We start from the raw sequence: 26,703 nt of genomic DNA on the forward strand, positions 1-26,703 counted from the left end.
TCAGAGCCTTGATAGCTCAGTCGGTAGAGCATCAGACTTTTAATCTGAGGGTCCAGGGTCAAGTCCCTGTTCAAGTGGGTGTCTTTTAAACAATGGTGTTTTTGTTTGTGAAATGGACAATATTGCAGAGTTTAAAATTATCCATTCCTGCAGGCAGCCATCTTTTAATTGTTGATGCTGATTATGTTCATTATTCAATGGGAAGGTGAATAGATTGGAAAGATTCTGTAGAATATTAAGAATGGACTTTATCACTCTTCAATAGGCACACATTATTGGCATCTAGTAATATAATCATCACAAAGTAGTATCGCTACATGTCAGTTCTAAAGACTTTATTTCATCAGGAACTCAAATCCATCCTTCTTTGATAGGCACACAGTGATTAAATTAGACAAATAATAAATCAAACCTCTTTGACAAAAATAATTGAATGTGATTATTGAAGTAAGGTGATACTTAATGAATCTAAGAATTTACATCTTAAACACAGAGGAAACTAAAATATATTTCATCAAGATACCCTACAAGCCAAGTCTTTCAGTTCATGATTGCAGTAACACATATATTTTTCCACATTTTTTGTAATTGCACATCAAATTGTCATGTTTTATATATTTCGAGCAGTTTCCAATATGGCAACTTCAGTGTTCAGAGAATGGATAGCTCAGTCGGTAGAGCATCAGACTTATACTCTGAGGGTCCAGGGTTCAAGTCCCTGTTCAGGCGAGTGTCTTTTAAACAATGGTGTTTTTGTTTGTGAAATGGACAATTTTGCAGAGTATAAAATTATCCATTCCTACAGGTAGCCATCTTTTAATTGTTGATGCTGATTATGTTCATTATTCAATGGGAAGATGAATAGATTGGAAATATTCTGTAGAATATTAAGAATGGACTTTATCACTCTTCAATAGGCACACATTATTGGCATCTAGTAATATAATCATCACAAAGTAGTATCGCTACATGTCAGTTCTAAAGACTTTATTTCATCAGGAACTCAAATCCATCCTTCTTTGATAGGCACACAGTGATTAAATTAGACAAATAATAAATCAAACCTCTTTGACAAAAATAATTGAATGTGATTATTGAAGTAAGGTGATACTTAACGAATCTAAGAATTTACATCTTAAACACAGAGGAAACTAAAATATATTTCATCAAGATACCCTACAAGCCAAGTCTTTCAGTTCATGATTGCAGTAACACATATATTTTTCCACATTTTTGTAATTGCACATCAAATTGTCATGTTTTATATATTTCGAGCAGTTTCCAATATGGCAACATCAGTGTTCAGAGAATGGATAGCTCAGTCGGTAGAGCATCAGACTTTTAATCTGAGGGTCCAGGGTTCAAGTCCCTATTCAGGAGAGTGTCTTTTAAACAATGGTGTTTTTGTTTGTGAAATGGACAATTTTGCAGAGTTTAAAATTATCCATTCCTGCAGGCAGCCATCTTTTAATTGTTGATGCTGATTATGTTCATTATTCAATGGGAAGGTGTATAGATTGGAGAGATTCTTTAGAATATTAAGAATGGACTTTATCACTCTTCAATAGGCACACATTATTGGCATCTAGTAATATAGTCATCACAAAGTAGTATCACTACATGTCAGTTCTAAAGACTTTGTTTCATCAGGAACTCAAATCCATCCTTCTTTGATAGGCACACAGTGATTAAATTAGACAAGTAATAAATCAAACCTCTTTGACAAAAATAATTGAATGTGATTATTGAAGTGAGGTGATACTTAAAGCATCTAAGGATTTACAACTTAAACACAGAGGAAACTAAAATATATTTCATCAAGAGACCCTACAAGCCAAGTCTTTCAGTTCATGATTGCAGTAACACATATATTTTTCCACATTTTTTGTAATTGCACAGCAAATTGTCATGTTTTATATATTTCGAGCAGTTTCCAATATGGCAACTTCAGCACACAGAGCCTGGATAGCTCAGTCGGTAGAGCATCAGACTTTTAATCTGAGGGTCCAGGGTTCAAGTCCCTGTTCAGGTGAGTGTCTTTTAAACAATGGTCTTTTTGTTTGTGAAATGGACAATTTTGCAGAGTTTAAAATTATCCATTCCTGCAGGCAGCCATCTTTTAATTGTTGATGCTGATTATGTTCATTATTCAATGGGAAGGTGTATAGATTGGAGAGATTCTTTAGAATATTAAGAATGGACTTTATCACTCTTCAATAGGCACACATTATTGGCATCTAGTAATATAGTCATCACAAAGTAGTATCACTACATGTCAGTTCTAAAGACTTTGTTTAATCACGAACTCAAATCCATCCTTCTTTGATAGGCACACAGTGATTAAATTAGACAAGTAATAAATCAAACCTCTTTGACAAAAATAATTGAATGTGATTATTGAAGTGAGGTGATACTTAAAGCATCTAAGGATTTACAACTTAAACACAGAGGAAACTAAAATATATTTCATCAAGAGACCCTACAAGCCAAGTCTTTCAGTTCATGATTGCAGTAACACATATATATTTTTCCACATTTTTTGTAATTGCACAGCAAATTGTCATGTTTTATATATTTCTAGCAGTTTCCAATATGGCAACTTCAGTGCTCAGAGCCTTGATAGCTCAGTCGGTAGAGCATCAGACTTTTAATCTGAGGGTCCAGGGTTCAAGTCCCTGTTCAGGTGGGTGTCTTTTAAACAATGGTGTTTTTGTTTGTGAAATGGACAATATTGCAGAGTTTAAAATTATCCATTCCTGCAGGCAGCCATCTTTTAATTGTTGATGCTGATTATGTTCATTATTCAATGGGAAGGTGAATAGATTGGAAAGATTCTGTAGAATATTAAGAATGGACTTTATCACTCTTCAATAGGCACACATTATTGGCATCTAGTAATATAATCATCACAAAGTAGTATCGCTACATGTCAGTTCTAAAGACTTTATTTCATCAGGAACTCAAATCCATCCTTCTTTGATAGGCACACAGTGATTAAATTAGACAAGTGATAAATCAAACCTCTTTGACAAAAATAATTGAATGTGATTATTGAAGTAAGGTGATACTTAACGAATCTAAGGATTTACATCTTAAACACAGAGGAAACTAAAATATATTTCATCAAGATACCCTACAAGCCAAGTCTTTAAGTTCATGATTGCAGTAACACATATATTTATCCACATTTTTTGTAATTGCACAGCAAATTGTCATGTTTTATATATTTCGAGCAGTTTCCAATATGGCAACTTCAGTGCTCAGAGCCTGGATAGCTCAGTCGGTAGAGCATCAGACTTTTAATCTGAGGGTCCAGGGTTCAAGTTCCTGTTCAGGCGAGTGTCTTTTAAACAATGGTGTTTTTGTTTGTGAAATGGACAATTTTGCAGAGTATAAAATTATCCATTCCTACAGGTAGCCATCTTTTAATTGTTGATGCTGATTATGTTCGTTATTCAATGGGAAGATGAATAGATTGGAAATATTCTGTAGAATATTAAGAATGGACTTTATCACTCTTCAATAGGCACACATTATTGGCATCTAGTAATATAGTCATCACAAAGTAGTATCACTACATGTCAGTTCTAAAGACTTTGTTTCATCAGGAACTCAAATCCATCCTTCTTTTATAGGCACACAGTGATTAAATTAGACAAGTAATAAATCAAACCTCTTTGACAAAAATAATTGAATGTGATTATTGAAGTGAGGTGACACTTAAAGCATCTAAGGATTTACAACTTAAACACAGAGGAAACTAAAATATATTTCATCAAGAGACCCTACAAGCCAAGTCTTTCAGTTCATGATTGCAGTAACACATATATTTTTCCACATTTTTTGTAATTGCACAGCAAATTGTCATGTTTTATATATTTCGAGCAGTTTCCAATATGGCAACTTCAGCACACAGAGCCTGGATAGCTCAGTCGGTAGAGCATCAGACTTTTAATCTGAGGGTCCAGGGTTCAAGTCCCTGTTCAGGTGAGTGTCTTTTAAACAATGGTCTTTTTGTTTGTGAAATGGACAATTTTGCAGAGTTTAAAATTATCCATTCCTGCAGGCAGCCATCTTTTAATTGTTGATGCTGATTATGTTCATTATTCAATGGGAAGGTGTATAGATTGGAGAGATTCTTTAGAATATTAAGAATGGACTTTATCACTCTTCAATAGGCACACATTATTGGCATCTAGTAATATAGTCATCACAAAGTAGTATCACTACATGTCAGTTCTAAAGACTTTGTTTCATCACGAACTCAAATCCATCCTTCTTTGATAGGCACACAGTGATTAAATTAGACAAGTAATAAATCAAACCTCTTTGACAAAAATAATTGAATGTGATTATTGAAGTGAGGTGATACTTAAAGCATCTAAGGATTTACAACTTAAACACAGAGGAAACTAAAATATATTTCATCAAGAGACCCTACAAGCCAAGTCTTTAAGTTCATGATTGCAGTAACACATATATTTTTCCACATTTTTTGTAATTGCACAGCAAATTGTCATGTTTTATATATTTCGAGCAGTTTCCAATATGGCAACTTCAGTGCTCAGAGCCTGGATAGCTCAGTCGGTAGAACATCAGACTTTTAATCTGAGGGTCCAGGGTTCAAGTTCCTGTTCAGGCGAGTGTCTTTTAAACAATGGTGTTTTTGTTTGTGAAATGGACAATTTTGCAGAGTATAAAATTATCCATTCCTACAGGTAGCCATCTTTTAATTGTTGATGCTGATTATGTTCATTATTCAATGGGAAGATGAATAGATTGGAAATATTCTGTAGAATATTAAGAATGGACTTTATCACTCTTCAATAGGCACACATTATTGGCATCTAGTAATATAATCATCACAAAGTAGTATCGCTACATGTCAGTTCTAAAGACTTTATTTCATCAGGAACTCAAATCCATCCTTCTTTGATAGGCACACAGTGATTAAATTAGACAAATAATAAATCAAACCTCTTTGACAAAAATAATTGAATGTGATTATTGAAGTAAGGTGATACTTAACGAATCTAAGAATTTACATCTTAAACACAGAGGAAACTAAAATATATTTCATCAAGATACCCTACAAGCCAAGTCTTTCAGTTCATGATTGCAGTAACACATATATTTTTCCACATTTTTGTAATTGCACATCAAATTGTCATGTTTTATATATTTCGAGCAGTTTCCAATATGGCAACATCAGTGTTCAGAGAATGGATAGCTCAGTCGGTAGAGCATCAGACTTTTAATCTGAGGGTCCAGGGTTCAAGTCCCTATTCAGGAGAGTGTCTTTTAAACAATGGTGTTTTTGTTTGTGAAATGGACAATTTTGCAGAGTTTAAAATTATCCATTCCTGCTGGCAGCCATCTTTTAATTGTTGATGCTGATTATATTCATTATTCAATGGGAAGGTGTATAGATTGGAGAGATTCTTTAGAATATTAAGAATGGACTTTATCACTCTTCAATAGGCACACATTATTGGCATCTAGTAATATAGTCATCACAAAGTAGTATCACTACATGTCAGTTCTAAAGACTTTGTTTCATCAGGAACTCAAATCCATCCTTCTTTGATAGGCACACAGTGATTAAATTAGACAAGTAATAAATCAAACCTCTTTGACAAAAATAATTGAATGTGATTATTGAAGTGAGGTGATACTTAAAGCATCTAAGGATTTACAACTTAAACACAGAGGAAACTAAAATATATTTCATCAAGAGACCCTACAAGCCAAGTCTTTCAGTTCATGATTGCAGTAACACATATATTTTTCCACATTTTTTGTAATTGCACAGCAAATTGTCATGTTTTATATATTTCGAGCAGTTTCCAATATGGCAACTTCAGCACACAGAGCCTGGATAGCTCAGTCGGTAGAGCATCAGACTTTTAATCTGAGGGTCCAGGGTTCAAGTCCCTGTTCAGGTGAGTGTCTTTTAAACAATGGTCTTTTTGTTTGCGAAATGGACAATTTTGCAGAGTTTAAAATTATCCATTCCTGCAGGCAGCCATCTTTTAATTGTTGATGCTGATTATGTTCATTATTCAATGGGAAGGTGTATAGATTGGAGAGATTCTTTAGAATATTAAGAATGGACTTTATCACTCTTCAATAGGCACACATTATTGGCATCTAGTAATATAGTCATCACAAAGTAGTATCACTACATGTCAGTTCTAAAGACTTTGTTTCATCACGAACTCAAATCCATCCTTCTTTGATAGGCACACAGTGATTAAATTAGACAAGTAATAAATCAAACCTCTTTGACAAAAATAATTGAATGTGATTATTGAAGTGAGGTGATACTTAAAGCATCTAAGGATTTACAACTTAAACACAGAGGAAACTAAAATATATTTCATCAAGAGACCCTACAAGCCAAGTCTTTCAGTTCATGATTGCAGTAACACATATATATTTTTACACATTTTTTGTAATTGCACAGCAAATTGTCATGATTTATATATTTCTAGCAGTTTCCAATATGGCAACTTCAGTGCTCAGAGCCTTGATAGCTTAGTCGGTAGAGCATCAGACTTTTAATCTGAGGGTCCAGGGTTCAAGTCCCTGTTCAGGTGGGTGTCTTTTAAACAATGGTGTTTTTGTTTGTGAAATGGACAATATTGCAGAGTTTAAAATTATCCATTCCTGCAGGCAGTCATCTTTTAATTGTTGATGCTGATTATGTTCATTATTCAATGGGAAGGTGAATAGATTGGAAAGATTCTGTAGACTATTAAGAATGGACTTTATCACTCTTCAATAGGCACACATTATTGGCATCTAGTAATATAATCATCACAAAGTAGTATCGCTACATGTCAGTTCTAAAGACTTTATTTCATCAGGAACTCAAATCCATCCTTCTTTGATAGGCACACAGTGATTAAATTAGACAAGTAATAAATCAAACCTCTTTGACAAAAATAATTGAATGTGATTATTGAAGTAAGGTGATACTTAACGAATCTAAGGATTTACATCTTAAACACAGAGGAAACTAAAATATATTTCATCAAGATACCCTACAAGCCAAGTCTTTAAGTTCATGATTGCAGTAACACATATATTTTTCCACATTTTTTGTAATTGCACAGCAAATTGTCATGTTTTATATATTTCGAGCAGTTTCCAAAATGGCAACTTCAGTGCTCAGAGCCTGGATAGCTCAGTCGGTAGAGCATCAGACTTTTAATCTGAGGGTCCAGGGTTCAAGTTCCTGTTCTGGCGAGTGTCTTTTAAACAATGGTGTTTTTGTTTGTGAAATGGACAATTTTGCAGAGTATAAAATTATCCATTCCTACAGGTAGCCATCTTTTAATTGTTGATGCTGATTATGTTCATTATTCAATGGGAAGATGAATAGATTGGAAATATTCTGTAGAATATTAAGAATGGACTTTATCACTCTTCAATAGGCACACATTATTGGCATCTAGTAATATAATCCTCACAAAGTAGTATCGCTACATGTCAGTTCTAAAGACTTTATTTCATCAGGAACTCAAATCCATCCTTCTTTGATAGGCACACAGTGATTAAATTAGACAAATAATAAATCAAACCTCTTTGACAAAAATAATTGAATGTGATTATTGAAGTAAGGTGATACTTAACGAATCTAAGAATTTACATCTTAAACACAGAGGAAACTAAAATATATTTCATCAAGATACCCTACAAGCCAAGTCTTTCAGTTCATGATTGCAGTAACACATATATTTTTCCACATTTTTGTAATTGCACATCAAATTGTCATGTTTTATATATTTCGAGCAGTTTCCAATATGGCAACATCAGTGTTCAGAGAATGGATAGCTCAGTCGGTAGAACATCAGACTTTTAATCTGAGGGTCCAGGGTTCAAGTCCCTATTCAGGAGAGTGTCTTTTAAACAATGGTGTTTTTGTTTGTGAAATGGACAATTTTGCAGAGTTTAAAATTATCCATTCCTGCAGGCAGCCATCTTTTAATTGTTGATGCTGATTATGTTCATTATTCAATGGGAAGGTGTATAGATTGGAGAGATTCTTTAGAATATTCTGAATGGACTTTATCTCTCTTCAATAGGCACACATTATTGGCATCTAGTAATATAGTCATCACAAAGTAGTATCACTACATGTCAGTTCTAAAGACTTTGTTTCATCAGGAACTAAAATCCATCCTTCTTTGATAGGCACACAGTGATTAAATTAGACAAGTAATAAATCAAACCTCTTTGACAAAAATAATTGAATGTGATTATTGAAGTGAGGTGATACTTAAAGCATCTAAGGATTTACAACTTAAACACAGAGGAAACTAAAATATATTTCATCAAGAGACCCTACAAGCCAAGTCTTTCAGTTCATGATTGCAGTAACACATATATTTTTCCACATTTTTTGTAATTGCACAGCAAATTGTCATGTTTTATATATTTCGAGCAGTTTCCAATATGGCAACTTCAGCACACAGAGCCTGGATAGCTCAGTCGGTAGAGCATCAGACTTTTAATCTGAGGGTCCGGGGTTCAAGTCCCTGTTCAGGTGAGTGTCTTTTAAACAATGGTCTTTTTGTTTGTGAAATGGACAATTTTGCAGAGTTTAAAATTATTCATTCCTGCAGGCAGCCATCTTTTAATTGTTGATGCTGATTATGTTCATTATTCAATGGGAAGGTGTATAGATTGGAGAGATTCTTTAGAATATTAAGAATGGACTTTATCACTCTTCAATAGGCACACATTATTGGCATCTAGTAATATAGTCATCACAAAGTAGTATCACTACATGTCAGTTCTAAAGACTTTGTTTCATCAGGAACTCAAATCCATCCTTCTTTGATAGGCACACAGTGATTAAATTAGACAAGTAATAAATCAAACCTCTTTGACAAAAATAATTGAATGTGATTATTGAAGTGAGGTGATACTTAAAGCATCTAAGGATTTACAACTTAAACACAGAGGAAACTAAAATATATTTCATCAAGAGACCCTACAAGCCAAGTCTTTCAGTTCATGATTGCAGTAACACATATATATTTTTCCACATTTTAAGTAATTGCACAGCAAATTGTCATGTTTTATATATTTCTAGCAGTTTCCAATATGGCAACTTCAGTGCTCAGAACCTTGATAGCTCAGTCGGTAGAGCATCAGGCTTTTAATCTGAGGGTCCAGGGTCAAGTCCCTGTTCAAGTGGGTGTCTTTTAAACAATGGTGTTTTTGTTTGTGAAATGGACAATATTGCAGAGTTTAAAATTATCCATTCCTGCAGGCAGCCATCTTTTAATTGTTGATGCTGATTATGTTCATTATTCAATGGGAAGATGAATAGATTGGAAATATTCTGTAGAATATTAAGAATGGACTTTATCACTCTTCAATAGGCACACATTATTGGCATCTAGTAATATAATCATCACAAAGTAGTATCGCTACATGTCAGTTCTAAAGACTTTATTTCATCAGGAACTCAAATCCATCCTTCTTTGATAGGCACACAGTGATTAAATTAGACAAATAATAAATCAAACCTCTTTGACAAAAATAATTGAATGTGATTATTGAAGTAAGGTGATACTTAACGAATCTAAGAATTTACATCTTAAACACAGAGGAAACTAAAATATATTTCATCAAGATACCCTACAAGCCAAGTCTTTCAGTTCATGATTGCAGTAACACATATATTTTTCCACATTTTTGTAATTGCACATCAAATTGTCATGTTTTATATATTTCGAGCAGTTTCCAATATGGCAACATCAGTGTTCAGAGAATGGATAGCTCAGTCGGTAGAGCATCAGACTTTTAATCTGAGGGTCCAGGGTCAAGTCCCTGTTCAGGTGGGTGTCTTTTAAACAATGGTGTTTTTGTTTGTGAAATGGACAATATTGCAGAGTTTAAAATTATCCATTCCTGCAGGCAGCCATCTTTTAATTGTTGATGCTGATTATGTTCATTATTCAATGGGAAGGTGAATAGATTGGAAAGATTCTGTAGAATATTAAGAATGGACTTTATCACTCTTCAATAGGCACACATTATTGGCATCTAGTAATATAATCATCACAAAGTAGTATCGCTACATGTCAGTTCTAAAGACTTTGTTTCATCAGGAACTCAAATCCATCCTTCTTTGATAGGCACACAGTGATTAAATTAGACAAGTAATAAATCAAACCTCTTTGACAAAAATAATTGAATGTGATTATTGATGTGAGGTGATACTTAAAGCATCTAAGGATTTACAACTTAAACACAGAGGAAACTAAAATATATTTCATCAAGAGACCCTACAAGCCAAGTCTTTCAGTTCATGATTGCAGTAACACATATATATTTTTCCACATTTTAAGTAATTGCACATCAAATTGTCATGTTTTATATATTTCGAGCAGTTTCCAATATGGCAACTTCAGTGTTCAGAGAATGGATAGCTCAGTCGGTAGAGCATCAGACTTATACTCTGAGGGTCCAGGGTTCAAGTCCCTGTTCAGGCGAGTGTCTTTTAAACAATGGTGTTTTTGTTTGTGAAATGGACAATTTTGCAGAGTTTAAAATTATCCATTCCTGCAGGCAGCCATCTTTTAATTGTTGATGCTGATTATGTTCATTATTCAATGGGAAGATGAATAGATTGGAAATATTCTGTAGAATATTAAGAATGGACTTTATCACTCTTCAATAGGCACACATTATTGGCATCTAGTAATATAATCATCACAAAGTAGTATCGCTACATGTCAGTTCTAAAGACTTTATTTCATCAGGAACTCAAATCCATCCTTCTTTGATAGGCACACAGTGATTAAATTAGACAAATAATAAATCAAACCTATTTGACAAAAATAATTGAATGTGATTATTGAAGTAAGGTGATACTTAACGAATCTAAGAATTTACATCTTAAACACAGAGGAAACTAAAATATATTTCATCAAGATACCCTACAAGCCAAGTCTTTCAGTTCATGATTGCAGTAACACATATATTTTTCCACATTTTTGTAATTGCACATCAAATTGTCATGTTTCATATATTTCGAGCAGTTTCCAATATGGCAACATCAGTGTTCAGAGAATGGATAGCTCAGTCGGTAGAGCATCAGACTTTTAATCTGAGGGTGCAGGGTTCAAGTCCCTATTCAGGAGAGTGTCTTTTAAACAATGGTGTTTTTGTTTGTGAAATGGACAATTTTGCAGAGTTTAAAATGATCCATTCCTGCAGGCAGCCATCTTTTAATTGTTGATGCTGATTATGTTCATTATTCAATGGGAAGGTGTATAGATTGGAGAGATTCTTTAGAATATTAAGAATGGACTTTATCACTCTTCAATAGGCACACATTATTGGCATCTAGTAATATAGTCAGCACAAAGTAGTATCACTACATGTCAGTTCTAAAGACTTTGTTTCATCAGGAACTCAAATCCATCCTTCTTTGATAGGCACACAGTGATTAAATTAGACAAGTAATAAATCAAACCTCTTTGACAAAAATAATTGAATGTGATTATTGAAGTGAGGTGATACTTAAAGCATCTAAGGAATTACAACTTAAACACAGAGGAAACTAAAATATATTTCATCAAGAGACCCTACAGGCCAAGTCTTTCAGTTCTTGATTGCAGTAACACATATATATTTTTCCACATTTTTTGTAATTGCACAGCAAATTGTCATGTTTTATATATTTCTAGCAGTTTCCAATATGGCAACTTCAGTGCTCAGAGCCTTGATAGCTCAGTCGGTAGAGCATCAGACTTTTAATCTGAGGGTCCAGGGTCAAGTCCCTGTTCAGGTGGGTGTCTTTTAAACAATGGTGTTTTTGTTTGTGAAATGGACAATATTGCAGAGTTTAAAATTATCCATTCCTGCAGGCAGCCATCTTTTAATTGTTGATGCTGATTATGTTCATTATTCAATGGGAAGTTGAATAGATTGGAAAGATTCTGTAGAATATTAAGAATGGACTTTATCACTCTTCAATAGGCACACATTATTGGCATCTAGTAATATAATCATCACAAAGTAGTATCGCTACATGTCAGTTCTAAAGACTTTATTTAATCAGGAACTCAAATCCATCCTTCTTTGATAGGCACACAGTGATTAAATTAGACAAGTAATAAATCAAACCTCTTTGACAAAAATAATTGAATGTGATTATTGAAGTGAGGTGACACTTAAAGCATCTAAGGATTTACAACTTAAACACAGAGGAAACTAAAATATATTTCATCAAGAGACCCTACAAGCCAAGTCTTTCAGTTCATGATTGCAGTAACACATATATTTTTCCACATTTTTTGTAATTGCACAGCAAATTGTCATGTTTTATATATTTCGAGCAGTTTCCAATATGGCAACTTCAGTGTTCAGAGAATGGATAGCTCAGTCGGTAGTGCATCAGACTTTTACTCTGAGGGTCCAGGGTTCAAGTCCCTGTTCAGGCGAGTGTCTTTTAAACAATGGTGTTTTTGTTTGTGAAATGGACAATTTTGCAGAGTTTAAAATTATCCATTCCTGCAGGCAGCCATCTTTTAATTGTTGATGCTGATTATGTTCATTATTCAATGGGAAGGTTAATAGATTGGAAAGATTCTGTAGAATATTAAGAATGGACTTTATCACTCTTCAATAGGCACACATTATTGGCATCTAGTAATATAATCATCACAAAGTAGTATCGCTACATGTTAGTTCTAAAGACTTTATTTCATCAGGAACTCAAATCCATCCTTCTTTGATAGGCACACAGTGATTAAATTAGACAAGTAATAAATCAAACCTCTTTGACAAAATAATTGAATGTGATTATTGAAGTAAGGTGATACTTAACGAATCTAAGGATTTACATCTTAAACACAGAGGAAACTAAAATATATTTCATCAAGAGACCCTACAAGCCAAGTCTTTTAGTACATGATAGCAGTAACACATATATTTTTCCACATTTTTTGTAATTGAACATCAAATTGTCATGTTTTATATATTTCGAGCAGTTTCCAATATGGCAACTTCAGCGCTCAGAGCCTGGATAGCTCAGTCGGTAGAGCATCAGACTTTTAATCTGAGGGTCCAGGGTTCAAGTCCCTGTTCAGGCGAGTGTCTTTTAAACAATGGTTTTTTTGTTTGTGAAATGGACAATTTTGCAGAGTTTAAAATCATCCATTCCTGCAGGCAGCCATCTTTTAATTGTTGATGCTGATTATGTTCATTATTCAATGGGAAGGTGTATAGATTGGAGAGATTCTTTAGAATATTAAGAATGGACTTTATCACACTTCAATAGGCACACATTATTGGCATCTAGTAATATAGTCATTACAAAGTAGTATCACTACATGTCAGTTCTAAAGACTTTGTTTCATCAGGAACTCAAATCCATCCTTCTTTGATAGGCACACAGTGATTAAATTAGACAAGTAATAAATCAAACCTCTTTGACAAAAATAATTGAATGTGATTATTGAAGTGAGGTGATACTTAAAGCATCTAAGGATTTACAACTTAAACACAGAGGAAACTAAAATATATTTCATCAAGAGACCCTACAAGCCAAGTCTTTCAGTTCATGATTGCAGTAACACATATATTTTTCCACATTTTTTGTAATTGCACAGCAAATTGTCATGTTTTATATATTTCGAGCAGTTTCCAATATGGCAACTTCAGCACTCAGAGCGTGGATAGCTCAGTCAGTAGAGCATCAGACTTTTAATCTGAGGGTCCAGGGTTCAAGTCCCTGTTCAGGTGAGTGTCTTTTAAACAATGGTCTTTTTGTTTGTGAAATGGACAATTTTGCAGAGTTTAAAATTATCCATTCCTGCAGGCAGCCATCTTTTAATTGTTGATGCTTATGTTAATTATTCAATGGGAAGGTGAAAAGATTGGAAAGATTCCGTAGAATATTAAGAATGGACTTTATCACTCTTCAATAGGCACAAATTGTTGGCATCTAGTAATATAATCATCACAAAGTAGTATCGCTACATGTTAGTTCTGAAGACTTTATTTCATCAGGAACTCAAATCCATCCTTCTTTGATAGGCACACAGTGGTTAAATTAGACAAGTAATAAATCAAACCTCTTTGACAAAAATAATTGAATGTGATTATTGAAGTAAGGTGATACTTAATGAATCTAAGGATTTACATCTTAAACACAGAGGAAACTAAAATATATTTCATCAAGAGACCCTACAAGCCAAGTCTTTCAGTTCATGATTGCAGTAACACATATATTTTTCCACATGTTTTGTAATTGCACAGCAAATTGTCATGTTTTATATATTTCGAGCAGTTTCCAATATGGCAACTTCAGTGTTCAGAGAATGGATAGCTCAGTCGGTAGTGCATCAGACTTTTACTCTGAGGGTCCAGGGTTCAAGTCCCTGTTCAGGCGAGTGTCTTTTAAACAATGGTGTTTTTGTTTGTGAAATGGACAATTTTGCAGAGTTTAAAATTATCCATTCCTGCAGGCAGCCATCTTTTAATTGTTGATGCTGATTATGTTCATTATTCAATGGGAAGGTTAATAGATTGGAAAGATTCTGTAGAATATTAAGAATGGACTTTATCACTCTTCAATAGGCACACATTATTGGCATCTAGTAATATAATCATCACAAAGTAGTATCGCTACATGATAGTTCTAAAGACTTTATTTCATCAGGAACTCAAATCCATCCTTCTTTGATAGGCACACAGTGATTAAATTAGACAAGTAATAAATCAAACCTCTTTGACAAAATAATTGAATGTGATTATTGAAGTAAGGTGATACTTAACGAATCTAAGGATTTACATCTTAAACACAGAGGAAACTAAAATATATTTCATCAAGAGACCCTACAAGCCAAGTCTTTTAGTACATGATAGCAGTAACACATATATTTTTCCACATTTTTTGTAATTGCACAGCAAATTGTCATGTTTTATATATTTCGAGCAGTTTCCAATATGGCAACTTCAGCACTCAGAGCCTGGATAGCTCAGTCGGTAGAGCATCAGACTTTTAATCTGAGGGTCCAGGGTTCAAGTCCCTGTTCAGGTGAGTGTCTTTTAAACAATGGTCTTTTTGTTTGTGAAATGGACAATTTTGCAGAGTTTAAAATTATCCATTCCTGCAGGCAGCCATCTTTTAATTGTTGATGCTTATGTTAATTATTCAATGGGAAGGTGAAAATATTGGAAAGATTCTGTAGAATATTAAGAATGGACTTTATCACTCTTCAATAGGCACAAATTGTTGGCATCTAGTAATATAATCATCACAAAGTAGTATCGCTACATGTTAGTTCTAAAGACTTTATTTCATCAGGAACTCAAATCCATCCTTCTTTGATAGGCACACAGTGGTTAAATTAGACAAGTAATAAATCAAACCTCTTTGACAAAAATAATTGAATGTGATTATTGAAGTAAGGTGATACTTAATGAATCTAAGGATTTACATCTTAAACACAGAGGAAACTAAAATATATTTCATCAAGAGACCCTACAAGCCAAGTCTTTCAGTTCATGATTGCAGTAACACATATATTTTTCCACATTTTTTGTAATTGCACAGCAAATTGTCATGTTTTATATATTTCGAGCAGTTTCCAATATGGCAACTTCAGCACTCAGAGCCAGGGTAACTCAGTCGGTAGAGAATCAGACTTTTAATCTGAGGGTCCAGGGTTCAAGTCCCTGTTCAGGCGAGTGTCTTTTAAACAATGGTGTTTTTGTTTGTGAAATGGACAATTTTGCAGAGTTTAAAATTATCCATTCCTGCAGGCAGCCATCTTTTAATTGTTGATGCTGATTATGTTCATTATTCAATGGGAAGGTGTATAGATTGGAAAGATTCTGTAGAATATTAAGAATGGACTTTATCACTCTTCAATATGCACATATTATTGGCATCTAGTAATATAATCATCACAAAGTAGTATCGCTACATGTCAGTTCTAAAGACTTTATTTAATCAGGAACTCAAATCCATCCTTCTTTGATAGGCACACAGTGATTAAATTAGACAAGTAATAAATCAAACCTCTTTGACAAAAATAATTGAATGTGATTATTGAAGTGAGGTGATACTTAAAGCATCTAAGGATTTACAACTTAAACACAGAGGAAACTAAAATATATTTCATCAAGAGACCCTACAAGCCAAGTCTTTCAGTTCATGATTGCAGTAACACATATATTTTTCCACACTTTTTGTAATTGCACAGCAAATTGTCATGTTTTATATATTTCGAGCAGTTTACAATATGGCAACTTCAGTGTTCAGAGAATGGATAGCTCAGTCGGTAGTGCATCAGACTTTTACTCTGAGGGTCCAGGGTTCAAGTCCCTGTTCAGGCGAGTGTCTTTTAAACAATGGTGTTTTTGATTGTGAAATGGACAATTTTGCAGAGTTTAAAAATTATCCATTCCTGCAGGCAGCCATCTTTTAATTGTTGATGCTGATTATGTTCATTATTCAATGGGAAGGTGAATAGATTGGAAAGATTCTGTAGAATATTAAGAATGGACTTTATCACTCTTCAATAGGCACACATTATTGGCATCTAGTAATATAATCATCACAAAGTAGTATCGCTACATGTCAGTTCTAAAGACTTTGTTTCATCAGGAACTCAAATCCATCCTTCTTTGATAGGCACACAGTGATTAAATTAGACAAGTAATAAATCAAACCTCTTTGACAAAAATAATTGAATGTGATTATTGAAGTGAGGTGATACTTAAAGCATCTAAGGATTTACAACTTAAACACAGAGGAAACTAAAATATATTTCATCAAGAGACCCTACAAGCCAAGTCTTTCAGTTCATGATTGCAGTAACACATATATATTTTTCCACATTTTAAGTAATTGCACAGCAAATTGTCATGTTTTATATATTTCTAGCAGTTTCCAATATGGCAAGTTCAGTGCTCAGAGCCTTGATAGCTCAGTCGGTAGAGCATCAGACTTTTAATCTGAGGGTCCAGGGTCAAGTCCCTGTTCAAGTGGGTGTCTTTTAAACAATGGTGTTTTTGTTTGTGAAATGGACAATATTGCAGAGTTTAAAATTATCCATTCCTGCAGGCAGCCATCTTTTAATTGTTGATGCTGATTATGTTCATTATTCAATGGGAAGGTGAATAGATTGGAAAGATTCTGTAGAATATTAAGAATGGACTTTATCACTCTTCAATAGGCACACATTATTGGCATCTAGTAATATAATCATCACAAAGTAGTATCGCTACATGTCAGTTCTAAAGACTTTATTTCATCAGGAACTCAAATCCATCCTTCTTTGATAGGCACACAGTGATTAAATTAGACAAATAATAAATCAAACCTCTTTGACAAAAATAATTGAATGTGATTATTGAAGTAAGGTGATACTTAATGAATCTAAGAATTTACATCTTAAACACAGAGGAAACTAAAATATATATCATCAAGATACCCTACAAGCCAAGTATTTCAGTTCATGATTGCAGTAACACATATATTTTTCCACATTTTTTGTAATTGCACATCAAATTGTCATGTTTTATATATTTCGAGCAGTTTCCAATATGGCAACTTCAGTGTTCAGAGAATGGATAGCTCAGTCGGTAGAGCATCAGACTTATACTCTGAGGGTCCAGGGTTCAAGTCCCTGTTCAGGCGAGTGTCTTTTAAACAATGGTGTTTTTGTTTGTGAAATGGACAATTTTGCAGAGTTTAAAATTATCCATTCCTGCAGGCAGCCATCTTTTAATTGTTGATGCTGATTATGTTCATTATTCAATGGGAAGATGAATAGATTGGAAATATTCTGTAGAATATTAAGAATGGACTTTATCACTCTTCAATAGGCACACATTATTGGCATCTAGTAATATAATCATCACAAAGTAGTATCGCTACATGTCAGTTCTAAAGACTTTATTTCATCAGGAACTCAAATCCATCCTTCTTTGATAGGCACACAGTGATTAAATTAGACAAATAATAAATCAAACCTCTTTGACAAAAATAATTGAATGTGATTATTGAAGTAAGGTGATACTTAACGAATCTAAGAATTTACATCTTAAACACAGAGGAAACTAAAATATATTTCATCAAGATACCCTACAAGCCAAGTCTTTCAGTTCATGATTGCAGTAACACATATATTTTTCCACATTTTTGTAATTGCACATCAAATTGTCATGTTTTATATATTTCGAGCAGTTTCCAATATGGCAACATCAGTGTTCAGAGAATGGATAACTCAGTCGGTAGAGCATCAGACTTTTAATCTGAGGGTGCAGGGTTCAAGTCCCTATTCAGGAGAGTGTCTTTTAAACAATGGTGTTTTTGTTTGTGAAATGGACAATTTTGCAGAGTTTAAAATGATCCATTCCTGCAGGCAGCCATCTATTAATTGTTGATGCTGATTATGTTCATTATTCAATGGGAAGGTGTATAGATTGGAGAGATTCTTTAGAATATTAAGAATGGACTTTATCACTCTTCAATAGGCACACATTATTGGCATCTAGTAATATAGTCAGCACAAAGTAGTATTACTACATGTCAGTTCTAAAGACTTTGTTTCATCAGGAACTCAAATCCATCCTTCTTTGATAGGCACACAGTGATTAAATTAGACAAGTAATAAATCAAACCTCTTTGACAAAAATAATTGAATGTGATTATTGAAGTGAGGTGATACTTAAAGCATCTAAGGAATTACAACTTAAACACAGAGGAAACTAAAATATATTTCATCAAGAGACCCTACAAGCCAAGTCTTTCAGTTCTTGATTGCAGTAACACATATATATTTTTCCACATTTTTTGTAATTGCACAGCAAATTGTCATGTTTTATATATTTCTAGCAGTTTCCAATATGGCAACTTCAGTGCTCAGAGCCTTGATAGCTCAGTCGGTAGAGCATCAGACTTTTAATCTGAGGGTCCAGGGTCAAGTCCCTGTTCAGCTGGGTGTCTTTTAAACAATGGTGTTTTTGTTTGTGAAATGGACAATATTGCAGAGTTTAAAATTATCCATTCCTGCAGGCAGCCATCTTTTAATTGTTGATGCTGATTATGTTCATTATTCAATGGGAAGTTGAATAGATTGGAAAGATTCTGTAGAATATTAAGAATGGACTTTATCACTCTTCAATAGGCACACATTATTGGCATCTAGTAATATAATCATCACAAAGTAGTATCGCTACATGTCAGTTCTAAAGACTTTATTTAATCAGGAACTCAAATCCATCCTTCTTTGATAGGCACACAGTGATTAAATTAGACAAGTAATAAATCAAACCTCTTTGACAAAAATAATTGAATGTGATTATTGAAGTGAGGTGACACTTAAAGCATCTAAGGATTTACAACTTAAACACAGAGGAAACTAAAATATATTTCATCAAGAGACCCTACAAGCCAAGTCTTTCAGTTCATGATTGCAGTAACACATATATTTTTCCACATTTTTTGTAATTGCACAGCAAATTGTCATGTTTTATATATTTCGAGCAGTTTCCAATATGGCAACTTCAGTGTTCAGAGAATGGATAGCTCAGTCGGTAGTGCATCAGACTTTTACTCTGAGGGTCCAGGGTTCAAGTCCCTGTTCAGGCGAGTGTCTTTTAAACAATGGTGTTTTTGTTTGTGAAATGGACAATTTTGCAGAGTTTAAAATTATCCATTCCTGCAGGCAGCCATCTTTTAATTGTTGATGCTGATTATGTTCATTATTCAATGGGAAGGTTAATAGATTGGAAAGATTCTGTAGAATATTAAGAATGGACTTTATCACTCTTCAATAGGCACACATTATTGGCATCTAGTAATATAATCATCACAAAGTAGTATCGCTACATGTTAGTTCTAAAGACTTTATTTCATCAGGAACTCAAATCCATCCTTCTTTGATAGGCACACAGTGATTAAATTAGACAAGTAATAAATCAAACCTCTTTGACAAAATAATTGAATGTGATTATTGAAGTAAGGTGATACTTAACGAATCTAAGGATTTACATCTTAAACACAGAGGAAACTAAAATATATTTCATCAAGAGACCCTACAAGCCAAGTCTTTTAGTACATGATAGCAGTAACACATATATTTTTCCACATTTTTTGTAATTGAACATCAAATTGTCATGTTTTATATATTTCGAGCAGTTTCCAATATGGCAACTTCAGCGCTCAGAGCCTGGATAGCTCAGTCGGTAGAGCATCAGACTTTTAATCTGAGGGTCCAGGGTTCAAGTCCCTGTTCAGGCGAGTGTCTTTTAAACAATGGTTTTTTTGTTTGTGAAATGGACAATTTTGCAGAGTTTAAAATCATCCATTCCTGCAGGCAGCCATCTTTTAATTGTTGATGCTGATTATGTTCATTATTCAATGGGAAGGTGTATAGATTGGAGAGATTCTTTAGAATATTAAGAATGGACTTTATCACTCTTCAATAGGCACACATTATTGGCATCTAGTAATATAGTCATCACAAAGTAGTATCACTACATGTCAGTTCTAAAGACTTTGTTTCATCAGGAACTCAAATCCATCCTTCTTTGATAGGCACACAGTGATTAAATTAGACAAGTAATAAATCAAACCTCTTTGACAAAAATAATTGAATGTGATTATTGAAGTGAGGTGATACTTAAAGCATCTAAGGATTTACAACTTAAACACAGAGGAAACTAAAATATATTTCATCAAGAGACCCTACAAGCCAAGTCTTTCAGTTCATGATTGCAGTAACACATATATATTTTTCCACATTTTAAGTAATTGCACAGCAAATTGTCATGTTTTATATATTTCTAGCAGTTTCCAATATGGCAACTTCAGTGCTCAGAACCTTGATAGCTCAGTCGGTAGAGCATCAGGCTTTTAATCTGAGGGTCCAGGGTCAAGTCCCTGTTCAAGTGGGTGTCTTTTAAACAATGGTGTTTTTGTTTGTGAAATGGACAATATTGCAGAGTTTAAAATTATCCATTCCTGCAGGCAGCCATCTTTTAATTGTTGATGCTGATTATGTTCATTATTCAATGGGAAGATGAATAGATTGGAAATATTCTGTAGAATATTAAGAATGGACTTTATCACTCTTCAATAGGCACACATTATTGGCATCTAGTAATATAATCATCACAAAGTAGTATCGCTACATGTCAGTTCTAAAGACTTTATTTCATCAGGAGCTCAAATCCATCCTTCTTTGATAGGCACACAGTGATTAAATTAGACAAATAATAAATCAAACCTCTTTGACAAAAATAATTGAATGTGATTATTGAAGTAAGGTGATACTTAACGAATCTAAGAATTTACATCTTAAACACAGAGGAAACTAAAATATATTTCATCAAGATACCCTACAAGCCAAGTCTTTCAGTTCATGATTGCAGTAACACATATATTTTTCCACATTTTTGTAATTGCACATCAAATTGTCATGTTTTATATATTTCGAGCAGTTTCCAATATGGCAACATCAGTGTTCAGAGAATGGATAGCTCAGTCGGTAGAGCATCAGACTTTTAATCTGAGGGTCCAGGGTCAAGTCCCTGTTCAGGTGGGTGTCTTTTAAACAATGGTGTTTTTGTTTGTGAAATGGACAATATTGCAGAGTTTAAAATTATCCATTCCTGCAGGCAGCCATCTTTTAATTGTTGATGCTGATTATGTTCATTATTCAATGGGAAGGTGAATAGATTGGAAAGATTCTGTAGAATATTAAGAATGGACTTTATCACTCTTCAATAGGCACACATTATTGGCATCTAGTAATATAATCATCACAAAGTAGTATCGCTACATGTCAGTTCTAAAGACTTTGTTTCATCAGGAACTCAAATCCATCCTTCTTTGATAGGCACACAGTGATTAAATTAGACAAGTAATAAATCAAACCTCTTTGACAAAAATAATTGAATGTGATTATTGATGTGAGGTGATACTTAAAGCATCTAAGGATTTACAACTTAAACACAGAGGAAACTAAAATATATTTCATCAAGAGACCCTACAAGCCAAGTCTTTCAGTTCATGATTGCAGTAACACATATATATTTTTCCACATTTTAAGTAATTGCACATCAAATTGTCATGTTTTATATATTTCGAGCAGTTTCCAATATGGCAACTTCAGTGTTCAGAGAATGGATAGCTCAGTCGGTAGAGCATCAGACTTATACTCTGAGGGTCCAGGGTTCAAGTCCCTGTTCAGGCGAGTGTCTTTTAAACAATGGTGTTTTTGTTTGTGAAATGGACAATTTTGCAGAGTTTAAAATTATCCATTCCTGCAGGCAGCCATCTTTTAATTGTTGATGCTGATTATGTTCATTATTCAATGGGAAGATGAATAGATTGGAAATATTCTGTAGAATATTAAGAATGGACTTTATCACTCTTCAATAGGCACACATTATTGGCATCTAGTAATATAATCATCACAAAGTAGTATCGCTACATGTCAGTTCTAAAGACTTTATTTCATCAGGAACTCAAATCCATCCTTCTTTGATAGGCACACAGTGATTAAATTAGACAAATAATAAATCAAACCTATTTGACAAAAATAATTGAATGTGATTATTGAAGTAAGGTGATACTTAACGAATCTAAGAATTTACATCTTAAACACAGAGGAAACTAAAATATATTTCATCAAGATACCCTACAAGCCAAGTCTTTCAGTTCATGATTGCAGTAACACATATATTTTTCCACATTTTTGTAATTGCACATCAAATTGTCATGTTTTATATATTTCGAGCAGTTTCCAATATGGCAACATCAGTGTTCAGAGAATGGATAGCTCAGTCGGTAGAGCATCAGACTTTTAATCTGAGGGTGCAGGGTTCAAGTCCCTATTCAGGAGAGTGTCTTTTAAACAATGGTGTTTTTGTTTGTGAAATGGACAATTTTGCAGAGTTTAAAATGATCCATTCCTGCAGGCAGCCATCTTTTAATTGTTGATGCTGATTATGTTCATTATTCAATGGGAAGGTGTATAGATTGGAGAGATTCTTTAGAATATTAAGAATGGACTTTATCACTCTTCAATAGGCACACATTATTGGCATCTAGTAATATAGTCAGCACAAAGTAGTATCACTACATGTCAGTTCTAAAGACTTTGTTTCATCAGGAACTCAAATCCATCCTTCTTTGATAGGCACACAGTGATTAAATTAGACAAGTAATAAATCAAACCTCTTTGACAAAAATAATTGAATGTGATTATTGAAGTGAGGTGATACTTAAAGCATCTAAGGAATTACAACTTAAACACAGAGGAAACTAAAATATATTTCATCAAGAGACCCTACAGGCCAAGTCTTTCAGTTCTTGATTGCAGTAACACATATATATTTTTCCACATTTTTTGTAATTGCACAGCAAATTGTCATGTTTTATATATTTCTAGCAGTTTCCAATATGGCAACTTCAGTGCTCAGAGCCTTGATAGCTCAGTCGGTAGAGCATCAGACTTTTAATCTGAGGGTCCAGGGTCAAGTCCCTGTTCAGGTGGGTGTCTTTTAAACAATGGTGTTTTTGTTTGTGAAATGGACAATATTGCAGAGTTTAAAATTATCCATTCCTGCAGGCAGCCATCTTTTAATTGTTGATGCTGATTATGTTCATTATTCAATGGGAAGTTGAATAGATTGGAAAGATTCTGTAGAATATTAAGAATGGACTTTATCACTCTTCAATAGGCACACATTATTGGCATCTAGTAATATAATCATCACAAAGTAGTATCGCTACATGTCAGTTCTAAAGACTTTATTTAATCAGGAACTCAAATCCATCCTTCTTTGATAGGCACACAGTGATTAAATTAGACAAGTAATAAATCAAACCTCTTTGACAAAAATAATTGAATGTGATTATTGAAGTGAGGTGACACTTAAAGCATCTAAGGATTTACAACTTAAACACAGAGGAAACTAAAATATATTTCATCAAGAGACCCTACAAGCCAAGTCTTTCAGTTCATGATTGCAGTAACACATATATTTTTCCACATTTTTTGTAATTGCACAGCAAATTGTCATGTTTTATATATTTCGAGCAGTTTCCAATATGGCAACTTCAGTGTTCAGAGAATGGATAGCTCAGTCGGTAGTGCATCAGACTTTTACTCTGAGGGTCCAGGGTTCAAGTCCCTGTTCAGGCGAGTGTCTTTTAAACAATGGTGTTTTTGTTTGTGAAATGGACAATTTTGCAGAGTTTAAAATTATCCATTCCTGCAGGCAGCCATCTTTTAATTGTTGATGCTGATTATGTTCATTATTCAATGGGAAGGTTAATAGATTGGAAAGATTCTGTAGAATATTAAGAATGGACTTTATCACTCTTCAATAGGCACACATTATTGGCATCTAGTAATATAATCATCACAAAGTAGTATCGCTACATGTTAGTTCTAAAGACTTTATTTCATCAGGAACTCAAATCCATCCTTCTTTGATAGGCACACAGTGATTAAATTAGACAAGTAATAAATCAAACCTCTTTGACAAAATAATTGAATGTGATTATTGAAGTAAGGTGATACTTAACGAATCTAAGGATTTACATCTTAAACACAGAGGAAACTAAAATATATTTCATCAAGAGACCCTACAAGCCAAGTCTTTTAGTACATGATAGCAGTAACACATATATTTTTCCACATTTTTTGTAATTGAACATCAAATTGTCATGTTTTATATATTTCGAGCAGTTTCCAATATGGCAACTTCAGCGCTCAGAGCCTGGATAGCTCAGTCGGTAGAGCATCAGACTTTTAATCTGAGGGTCCAGGGTTCAAGTCCCTGTTCAGGCGAGTGTCTTTTAAACAATGGTTTTTTTGTTTGTGAAATGGACAATTTTGCAGAGTTTAAAATCATCCATTCCTGCAGGCAGCCATCTTTTAATTGTTGATGCTGATTATGTTCATTATTCAATGGGAAGGTGTATAGATTGGAGAGATTCTTTAGAATATTAAGAATGGACTTTATCACACTTCAATAGGCACACATTATTGGCATCTAGTAATATAGTCATTACAAAGTAGTATCACTACATGTCAGTTCTAAAGACTTTGTTTCATCAGGAACTCAAATCCATCCTTCTTTGATAGGCACACAGTGATTAAATTAGACAAGTAATAAATCAAACCTCTTTGACAAAAATAATTGAATGTGATTATTGAAGTGAGGTGATACTTAAAGCATCTAAGGATTTACAACTTAAACACAGAGGAAACTAAAATATATTTCATCAAGAGACCCTACAAGCCAAGTCTTTCAGTTCATGATTGCAGTAACACATATATTTTTCCACATTTTTTGTAATTGCACAGCAAATTGTCATGTTTTATATATTTCGAGCAGTTTCCAATATGGCAACTTCAGCACTCAGAGCGTGGATAGCTCAGTCAGTAGAGCATCAGACTTTTAATCTGAGGGTCCAGGGTTCAAGTCCCTGTTCAGGTGAGTGTCTTTTAAACAATGGTCTTTTTGTTTGTGAAATGGACAATTTTGCAGAGTTTAAAATTATCCATTCCTGCAGGCAGCCATCTTTTAATTGTTGATGCTTATGTTAATTATTCAATGGGAAGGTGAAAAGATTGGAAAGATTCCGTAGAATATTAAGAATGGACTTTATCACTCTTCAATAGGCACAAATTGTTGGCATCTAGTAATATAATCATCACAAAGTAGTATCGCTACATGTTAGTTCTAAAGACTTTATTTCATCAGGAACTCAAATCCATCCTTCTTTGATAGGCACACAGTGGTTAAATTAGACAAGTAATAAATCAAACCTCTTTGACAAAAATAATTGAATGTGATTATTGAAGTAAGGTGATACTTAATGAATCTAAGGATTTACATCTTAAACACAGAGGAAACTAAAATATATTTCATCAAGAGACCCTACAAGCCAAGTCTTTCAGTTCATGATTGCAGTAACACATATATTTTTCCACATGTTTTGTAATTGCACAGCAAATTGTCATGTTTTATATATTTCGAGCAGTTTCCAATATGGCAACTTCAGTGTTCAGAGAATGGATAGCTCAGTCGGTAGTGCATCAGACTTTTACTCTGAGGGTCCAGGGTTCAAGTCCCTGTTCAGGCGAGTGTCTTTTAAACAATGGTGTTTTTGTTTGTGAAATGGACAATTTTGCAGAGTTTAAAATTATCCATTCCTGCAGGCAGCCATCTTTTAATTGTTGATGCTGATTATGTTCATTATTCAATGGGAAGGTTAATAGATTGGAAAGATTCTGTAGAATATTAAGAATGGACTTTATCACTCTTCAATAGGCACACATTATTGGCATCTAGTAATATAATCATCACAAAGTAGTATCGCTACATGATAGTTCTAAAGACTTTATTTCATCAGGAACTCAAATCCATCCTTCTTTGATAGGCACACAGTGATTAAATTAGACAAGTAATAAATCAAACCTCTTTGACAAAATAATTGAATGTGATTATTGAAGTAAGGTGATACTTAACGAATCTAAGGATTTACATCTTAAACACAGAGGAAACTAAAATATATTTCATCAAGAGACCCTACAAGCCAAGTCTTTCAGTTCATGATTGCAGTAACACATATATTTTTCCACATTTTTTGTAATTGCACAGCAAATTGTCATGTTTTATATATTTCGAGCAGTTTCC

At 33.8% G+C, this 26,703-nt stretch overlaps 17 non-coding genes across 17 annotated transcripts; all 17 read left to right on the forward strand.

Moving 5' to 3' along the window:
- Positions 1 to 656: 656 nt before the first annotated feature.
- On the forward strand, positions 657 to 729 carry TRNAI-UAU (transfer RNA isoleucine (anticodon UAU)). The gene has a single exon. It is a non-coding gene; the product is annotated as a tRNA-Ile (tRNA).
- Positions 730 to 1,959: 1,230 nt separating this feature from the next.
- TRNAK-UUU (transfer RNA lysine (anticodon UUU)) lies at positions 1,960 to 2,032 on the forward strand. The gene has a single exon. It is a non-coding gene; the product is annotated as a tRNA-Lys (tRNA).
- A 581-nt stretch (positions 2,033 to 2,613) lies between these two features.
- On the forward strand, positions 2,614 to 2,686 carry TRNAK-UUU (transfer RNA lysine (anticodon UUU)). The gene has a single exon. It is a non-coding gene; the product is annotated as a tRNA-Lys (tRNA).
- Positions 2,687 to 3,265: 579 nt separating this feature from the next.
- Positions 3,266 to 3,338, forward strand: TRNAK-UUU (transfer RNA lysine (anticodon UUU)). The gene has a single exon. It is a non-coding gene; the product is annotated as a tRNA-Lys (tRNA).
- Positions 3,339 to 3,917: 579 nt separating this feature from the next.
- TRNAK-UUU (transfer RNA lysine (anticodon UUU)) lies at positions 3,918 to 3,990 on the forward strand. Its single transcript has one exon. It is a non-coding gene; the product is annotated as a tRNA-Lys (tRNA).
- A 579-nt stretch (positions 3,991 to 4,569) lies between these two features.
- TRNAK-UUU (transfer RNA lysine (anticodon UUU)) lies at positions 4,570 to 4,642 on the forward strand. Its single transcript has one exon. It is a non-coding gene; the product is annotated as a tRNA-Lys (tRNA).
- A 1,230-nt stretch (positions 4,643 to 5,872) lies between these two features.
- TRNAK-UUU (transfer RNA lysine (anticodon UUU)) lies at positions 5,873 to 5,945 on the forward strand. Its single transcript has one exon. It is a non-coding gene; the product is annotated as a tRNA-Lys (tRNA).
- A 581-nt stretch (positions 5,946 to 6,526) lies between these two features.
- TRNAK-UUU (transfer RNA lysine (anticodon UUU)) lies at positions 6,527 to 6,599 on the forward strand. The gene has a single exon. It is a non-coding gene; the product is annotated as a tRNA-Lys (tRNA).
- Positions 6,600 to 7,178: 579 nt separating this feature from the next.
- On the forward strand, positions 7,179 to 7,251 carry TRNAK-UUU (transfer RNA lysine (anticodon UUU)). Its single transcript has one exon. It is a non-coding gene; the product is annotated as a tRNA-Lys (tRNA).
- Positions 7,252 to 8,481: 1,230 nt separating this feature from the next.
- TRNAK-UUU (transfer RNA lysine (anticodon UUU)) lies at positions 8,482 to 8,554 on the forward strand. The gene has a single exon. It is a non-coding gene; the product is annotated as a tRNA-Lys (tRNA).
- Positions 8,555 to 10,438: 1,884 nt separating this feature from the next.
- On the forward strand, positions 10,439 to 10,511 carry TRNAI-UAU (transfer RNA isoleucine (anticodon UAU)). Its single transcript has one exon. It is a non-coding gene; the product is annotated as a tRNA-Ile (tRNA).
- A 2,534-nt stretch (positions 10,512 to 13,045) lies between these two features.
- TRNAK-UUU (transfer RNA lysine (anticodon UUU)) lies at positions 13,046 to 13,118 on the forward strand. The gene has a single exon. It is a non-coding gene; the product is annotated as a tRNA-Lys (tRNA).
- Positions 13,119 to 14,997: 1,879 nt separating this feature from the next.
- On the forward strand, positions 14,998 to 15,070 carry TRNAK-UUU (transfer RNA lysine (anticodon UUU)). Its single transcript has one exon. It is a non-coding gene; the product is annotated as a tRNA-Lys (tRNA).
- Positions 15,071 to 17,604: 2,534 nt separating this feature from the next.
- TRNAI-UAU (transfer RNA isoleucine (anticodon UAU)) lies at positions 17,605 to 17,677 on the forward strand. The gene has a single exon. It is a non-coding gene; the product is annotated as a tRNA-Ile (tRNA).
- Positions 17,678 to 20,211: 2,534 nt separating this feature from the next.
- On the forward strand, positions 20,212 to 20,284 carry TRNAK-UUU (transfer RNA lysine (anticodon UUU)). The gene has a single exon. It is a non-coding gene; the product is annotated as a tRNA-Lys (tRNA).
- A 1,884-nt stretch (positions 20,285 to 22,168) lies between these two features.
- On the forward strand, positions 22,169 to 22,241 carry TRNAI-UAU (transfer RNA isoleucine (anticodon UAU)). The gene has a single exon. It is a non-coding gene; the product is annotated as a tRNA-Ile (tRNA).
- Positions 22,242 to 24,775: 2,534 nt separating this feature from the next.
- TRNAK-UUU (transfer RNA lysine (anticodon UUU)) lies at positions 24,776 to 24,848 on the forward strand. The gene has a single exon. It is a non-coding gene; the product is annotated as a tRNA-Lys (tRNA).
- Positions 24,849 to 26,703: the final 1,855 nt, after the last annotated feature.

The sequence above is a fragment of the Pseudophryne corroboree genome, chromosome 1 (assembly GCF_028390025.1).
Source record: "Pseudophryne corroboree isolate aPseCor3 chromosome 1, aPseCor3.hap2, whole genome shotgun sequence".
Classification (NCBI taxonomy): domain Eukaryota; kingdom Metazoa; phylum Chordata; class Amphibia; order Anura; family Myobatrachidae; genus Pseudophryne; species Pseudophryne corroboree.